Raw genomic sequence first — 5,871 nt, forward strand, 5'->3', positions numbered from 1 at the left:
ACTTTCAACTAACATACTTTCAATGCAAGAATCTGTGTTCGCTACACCGGGGATTCTCGGGTGGTCTCTTGGGGGAAAACTTCCAGTAAACGTGTTATTGTCCACAGCTGTGGTTCTTCCCAGCCGACGAGGGCGGCGTTTGCTTGTGAAATTTTGTAGAAATAAAAGAATTGTGGAAAAGAGTTCTATTCCCAGGCCGTACATTGGTTGGGATTGGCAAACAGGGTATTTTGGGAGCTTCTAGTGATGTGATTTGCCGTCGGCCTTGCCGCAGTGGTAACACCGGTTCCCGTCAGATCACCGAAGTTGAGCGCTGTCGGACTCGGCTAGCACTTGGATGGGTGACCATCCGGTCTGCCGAGCGCTGTTGGCAAGCGGGGTGCACTCAGCCCTTGTGAGACAAACTGAGGAGCTACTTGATTGAGAAGTAGCGGCTCCGGTCGCGGAAACTGACATACGGCCGGGAGAGCGGTGTGCTGACCACATGCCCCTCCATATCCGCATTCAGTGACGCCTGTGGGCTGAGGATGACACGGCGGTCTGTCGGTACCGTTGGGCCTTCATGGCCTGTTCGGGAGGAGTTAAGTTGTTAAGTTAAGTTAGTGATGTGATTCGGTCGGTAAAAGTTGAGGTGGGAAAACAAAGGTGAAGAGCGATCTTGCTGGACGCTCGGGCGTGTCTTCCGTTCTGGGCTCTAGTACTGAGAGGACGTTAGCCAACTCGTCTCCCCTCTTGGTCTTTCGTTCTGAGATGACGTTAGCTGCGCCAGCTCATTGCTGACGGAAACATTGTCGCAATTACAGAAGTTTACAGACAGCAGTCTGGTGTTCGAATACTGTAGGATTGTACTTTCCGAGACGCCACATGCCGACCGCGCTGTCGCCGTCGGAGACCGCCGCTACAACAGGAACATTACGGTGAGATAGCTCTCGCTTCCACCTGTGTTAGGAGTAATGTTAAATAGTTGGATCAATTGCAATAGCTGTTTCCACAGCGGTATCACAGTACTTAGAAGTGTAGTAGATCTTCGTATATATGTTATAAGAGATCGCGTTTTGGACCGATTTTAACATAGTTACTGCCAATGCCAGTTAGGAGTATAATTTGTAAATTGTTCATTGTGTTATATTCAGCATTGATATGAAAATTATAATAAAATTATGGTGATTCAGTAGAGCCTTTACTTTCACTGGTTGATCCTGAATTCACACTTTTGCTTTATTTTATTTTTGTGTATGTGCTGGATGTCATTGAACACCCTAAGTGTTCGTGATCGTTCATGTTTGGAAGTAAAAATAGGTGTGATTTATCGTCAACACTACCACCGCAGATTAATTAGGGGTGACAGGGCCACATTTAAATCTAGCGTTATCCATTTTTGAGTTCAGTTCCACTCCCAGTTTCTCTGTAAGTTGTTTGCCAGGGGCGAACTCACGCAAAAGTCGGACAAGCAACGGGTGGGGTGTTACGCAACAGCAAACCTACCGAAGTCACAAGATGAAGAGATGGATAAAGCGTATGAGGTTATCGAAAGGGTAATACAGTACGTAAAGGGAGATGAAAATCTGGAAATCATGGGGGACTGGAATGCAGTTGCAAGGGAAGGAGTAAAAGAAAAGGTTACAGGAGAATATGAACTTAATACCATAAATGAGAGAGGAGAAAGACTAATAGAATTCCGTAATAAATTTCAGCTAGTAATAGCGAATAGTCAATTCAAGAATCACAAGAGGATGAGGTATACTTGGAACAGGCCGGGTGATACGGGAATATTTCAGTCACATACATCATGGTCAGACAGAGGTTCCGAAATCAGATAGTGGATTGTAAGGCGTAGCCAGGAGCAGGTATAGATCCAGATGGCAATGTAGTAGTGGTGATGCATAGGCTGAAGTTTAAGAGATTAGTCAGGAAGAATCAGTGCAAAGAAGTGGAGTACAGAAGTACTAAGGACTGATGCGATACGCTTTAAGTTCGCTAAGGCTATAACTACAGCATTAGCGGATAGCTCAATAGCCAGTACAGCTAAAGGGGAATGGACATCTGTAAAAAGGGCAGTCACAGAAACTGAAAAGATAAGCGTAGGTACAAAGAAGGTAACTGCGAAGAAACCATTGGCAACACAAGAAATACTTCAGTCAATCGATAAAAGAAGGAACTACATAAATGTTCAGGGATATTCAGGAATACAGAAATACAAGTCGCTGACAAATTAACAAATAGGAAGTTCAGGGAAGCTGAGACAAAATGGCTGCATGAAACATCGAAAAAGGAATGATTGTCGGTAGGACTGACTCGGCATAGAAGAAAGTCAAAACAACTTTCGACGAAAGGAAAAGTAAAGGTGGTATCGTTAAAGAGTGCGACAAGAATTCTCCTCTACGAGGAGTAAAATTTGTCTGATGTGATAGAAGAAGAAACAGGAGTCGGTATAGAAGAGATAGGAGTCCAGTATTAGAATCAAAACTTACGAAAGCTTTGGAGGACTTACGATCAAATAAGGCAGGAGGGATAGATAAAACTCCATGAGAATTTGTCTGACCATTGCGGGAAGTGGTAGCAAAACGACTATTCACGTTGGTGTGTAGAATGTATGAATCTGTGGACATAACATCTGACTATTGGAAAAGTATCATCCACACAATTCCGAACACTGCAAGAGGTAACAAGTGCGAGAATTATCGCACAACCAGTTTAACAGTTCATGCATCCAAGTTGCCGAAAAGAATAACGTACAGAAGAATGCAATAGAAAACTATGTCTAGATGATGATCAGTTTGGCTTTAGAAAAGTTAAAGGCACCAGAGAGGCAATTCTGACGTTGCGGTTGATAATGGAAGCAAGACTAAAGAAAAATCAAGGCACATTCATCGGATTAATCCATCTGGAACAAGCGTTCGAAGTGTAAAATGGTGCAAGATGTTCTAAATTTTGAGAAAAATAGGGGTAAGCTATAAGGAGAGATGCGTAACATACAATAAGTACAAGAGGCAAGAGGGAGTAATAAGAGTTGACGACCAAGAACGAAGTGCTCGGGTTAAAAAGGGTGTTGTAAGATGGCAAGAACTATGCCCCTTACATGAATTCATTAAAGGTCACCAAACTCACGTTGAGCGAACAGTAGGGCGGAACAAAAATGACTGAGAAGGCACAATGCATCTTGTAGAGTGTGTAGTATGGACCTATTGGAATAATTAATGTTCGGTGTTGGTTTTAAAGTAATTCACATGACATGAAAACTTTGTGGAAACGCGACGATTTACTGGAGGCTAGTTTATCCCAGGGAAGTATTCAGAGTTGACTGGGTCAGTCGACAGGAATTAATTTTAATTTATCGCGCTTTACTCCACGTAAACACAATTTATTACTACTGCCTGATAGGAGAGTCATGTAATGTGATGACTGAAGGTCGGGAGTAAAAATAAATTTGTGCTAATCGACTGTATCTGTTTCAATCAAATAGTTGAAATCCCAAGTCACTTTCTTAATTAATTTTATGTTCAACATTTGCATCTGGTGTTCAATAGCTGAATATAACATCAATGTGCTCCCCTTTTTAATTAAAAGTGATCAGTTCTGAATCAATTAATGTCAACACTGCCACCGCAGTTCAATCAGGAGTCACAGGGCCTTATTACTTTCTCTACGTTATCCGATATTGCGGCAATTTTGCACTCTCTGTTGATCTGTTAGTCAATTAGCTGGGGTGAACACACGCCAAAACCAGATAAGTGATGGTTTGGGTGTTACAGTGTAAGGGATGTAGTCTTCCGCTCCCCACTGTCCAATCTAAGAAGCAATAATGGAAATAAAAGCAAAGTTTAGAAGTGGAATTAGAATTCAGAGTGTAAGGATATCAATGATATGAATTGCTGATGACATTGCTATCCTGAGTGAAAGTGAAGAAAAATTGCATGATCCGCTGAATGGAATGAACAATCTAATGAGTTCATAATATGGACTGGGAGTAAATCGACGAGAGACGGAAGTAATGAGAAGTAGCAGCAATGGAAACAGCGAGAAACTTAACATTGATGGTCACGAAGTAGAAGAAGTTAAGGAATTCTGCTACCTAGGCAGCAAAATAACCAATGACGGACGGAGCAAGGAGGACACGGAAAGCAGACTAGCACTGGCAGAAAGGGCGTTCCCGGCCCTAGTGTCAAACATAGGTCTTAATTTGTACAAGAAATTTCTGAAAATGTATCTTTGGAGGAACACATTGTATAGTAGTGCAACATGGATGTGGGAAACCGGAACAGAAGACAATTGAAGGACTTGAGATGTGGTGCTACAGATGAATGTTGAAAATTAGGTGGACTGAAAGGAATGGGGAGGTTCTGCGCAAAATCAGAGAGGAAAGGAACATGCGGAAAACACTGATAAGGAGAAGGGACAGGATGATAAGGCATCTGTTAAGACATGAGGGGATGACTTCCATGGTACTACAGGTGGCTGTAGAGGGCAAAAGCTGTAGAGGAAGACAGAGATTGGAATACATCCAGCACATAATTGAGGACGTAGGTTGTAAGTGCTACTCTGAGATGAAGAGTTTGGCAAAATAGAGGAATTCAAGGCGGATCGCGTCAAACCGTTCAGAAAACTGATAACTCGAAAAACAATAATAATGATCTTCGCATCTTGTCATACAACGTGGCAGGTTGGAAGTGGTACTAGAAAGCAAAATGAAGAACTTTCCAATTCAGCACCCGCACAAGGCTATGACATCGCCTATTACAGATTTTACAAAAATGGTTCAAATGGCTCTGAGCACTATGGGACTTAACTGCTGAGGTCATTAGTCCCCTAGAACATAGAACCACTTAAACCTAACTAACCTAATGACATCACACACATCCATGCCCGAGGCAGGATTCGAACCTGCGACCGCAGCGGTCGCGCGATTCCAGACTGTAGCGCCTAGAACCGCTCGGCCACTCTGGCCGGCACAGATTTTACAGATTTATAAAGAAGTAACAAGGCGAACTGATTAAATAACAGAAAAAACGCGATGATGACTCTGCTGTATAATTTCAAAGATATTAAAACTTGGTGGGCTGATCACAAATTTTACTCTGCTGTGTTTCACATACACTCTACTCACACATTCTGTTGGCGTGCGAAAGAGTGGCGGCACGATAGGAATTAACAAACTCTTGAATGGTAGGTGGAGCTAGACACATGGGACATTCCATTTCGGGAGTCGTTTGGGAATTTAATATTCCGAACTCTGCAATATCAAAAGTCTGCTGAGAATACAAAATTTCAGGCATTACCTACCACCACTGACAACGTAATTGCGGACGGACTTCACCTAACGATCGAAAGCAGCGGTATTTCTTAGAGTTGTCGGTGCTGACAGACAAGCAACACTGCTTGAAATAACCGCAGATATCAGTTTGTGACGTAAGACAAACGACGCGAGTGTCCTTGCTAACAGCATATCGCCGACAGCTCCTCTCCTGGGCTCGTGACCATATCGGTTGGACCCAAGACGACTGGAAAACAGAGGTATGGTCAGGCGAGTCCAAATTTCGATTGGTAAGAGCTGATGGTAGGGTTCGAGTGAGGCGCAGACTCCACGAATCCATAGACCCAAATCCATAGACCCAAGTCATTAACAAGGCACTGTGCAAGCTGGTGGTGGCTCGATAAAGGCGTGGTCTGTGTTTACTTGGATTTGACTGGATTCTCTGGACAAAGTGAACCGTCATTGACTGGAAATGGCTATATTCGGCTACCCGGCATTGATGCACTTCGTGTTCCCAAACAAGGGTGGAATTTTTGTGGATGTCGAAGCGCCAAATGGCCAATGAGCCAAAATCGTTCGCGACTGGTTTGAAGAACACTCTAGGCAAATCGAGCGAATGA

The 5,871-nt window shown here is 43.3% G+C and overlaps 1 pseudogene; it reads left to right on the forward strand.

Moving 5' to 3' along the window:
* The first annotated feature begins 255 nt into the window (after positions 1-255).
* Positions 256-373, forward strand: LOC124729151 (annotated as a pseudogene).
* Positions 374-5,871: the final 5,498 nt, after the last annotated feature.

Source organism: Schistocerca piceifrons, chromosome 1, assembly GCF_021461385.2.
Source record: "Schistocerca piceifrons isolate TAMUIC-IGC-003096 chromosome 1, iqSchPice1.1, whole genome shotgun sequence".
NCBI classification, from domain to species: Eukaryota; Metazoa; Arthropoda; class Insecta; order Orthoptera; family Acrididae; genus Schistocerca; species Schistocerca piceifrons.